Source organism: Zonotrichia albicollis, chromosome 2, assembly GCF_047830755.1.
Source record: "Zonotrichia albicollis isolate bZonAlb1 chromosome 2, bZonAlb1.hap1, whole genome shotgun sequence".
Lineage (NCBI taxonomy): Eukaryota > Metazoa > Chordata > Aves > Passeriformes > Passerellidae > Zonotrichia > Zonotrichia albicollis.
The window spans coordinates 56,283,326-56,284,784 of NC_133820.1; positions in this window are offsets into that span (position 1 = coordinate 56,283,326).

The window sequence follows — 1,459 nt, forward strand, 5'->3', positions numbered from 1 at the left end:
AGCCAGTCCCAGTGAGGTGGCCTTGGGTGCTGTGGGGCTCTGTCCCTGCAATGGGGCAGGTGTGACTGAATCATGCCTCCATCTCCCTTGCTGGAAATGTCTTGGGGGATTTCTGTCACTGCAGAGCTGCTAGGCACCAACCAGCACTGTGCCCTCAGTTAGTGCCTGTTTTCTGTTAGGAGAGAAAGGGAAGCATGTTTACTCGTTTCTTTCTCTCCTCTTTGAAGTTTTCCAGGAGAAATGATGCTGGGGCAGGTTGGGAGGCAGGACTGCCAACACAGGTAGGAGTTCTGTGATGCACAACTCTGTTGCTTTGATGCAATATCACAATTGTTTTGTTTTCTCCCTCCCACTGGTTATTTTCACACTTGTGTAAGAGAGTTTGAAAGGAGCTTTTTTTGGGGGAGTTACTGTCATGAAAAGACCCAGAGTCAGTGACCATGTTGTTGGTATTCATTAACAGCTGCCAGTGCTCTTTAAATAACAGACACTATGGCTACTTTGGCATATCCTCAATTAAAAGCAGTGGATTAATTGGAACATCTGCAACCCCACAATATCATGGATATGTTTGGGTTTTTCAGAGAAACAGAACAGTTAAGGCAATTCAATTCTAATTTGGCTTTAAAAATACTTTGTACATTTTTATGTTCTGTTTGAATAAGGATATAAGAATACAAATATGTATTTCCATGAAAATATGCATTTCCATTTTCTTACCCAGGATATAAATGTCCAGTATGAGATCCCAGAGTGAGCAATATGGTTTCTCTTGGACAGAGTGTCTCAGTTTAAGTGTTGTATAACTCATACTCTGCTCCTGGTGTGGTGGCATAGAAACTGCTCCTTGTATATAGCTTTATATAACTGCTGTATATAACCTGCTATAGCTAAACTGCAGCAATTTAAAAGCAATGACAATTTATTCCCAAGTGTGGTCCCTGATCAAAGTTGGAGTCTCCATTTTAGGTGTTAAATATTTATTCAAACTGCAGATCCCACATTTCTGGTATTGTGCAGGGAATTTATGATAAAGCACCATTTCAGGCTGAACACCAAAATGTCTTCTACTCCAGCTTTTTTTTTTTTTTTTTTAAGAGCAAAGTAATTGAACATAAAATAGAATCAGACCAGTCCTTTTGCCAGTAAAGCTTCAGCTAGCTCTCGCTTGTACAGCACAAGGGCGCAGGCCCAGGAGGTCTGGGAGGCTGGGTGTGTGCCCCCTCCCCTTGCTGGCTGTCCTGGTGCCTCTCCTGGGGGTTTGTGCTGCTGCTGCCAGAGCTGCCAGTGCTGTGGGGCTGCTCACTGCTCGTGGTCATGGCAGGGCTGTGTGCCTGCTGTGTCCTGCCAAGGACAAAGGCTCCTCTCTGGGCCAGACTGAAACTGGCCAAGAAGTGACCAGAGCAGGGGGCTGCAGCACAATGGGTAGGGGGAGCACACACCTTCCATACCTAGTGCA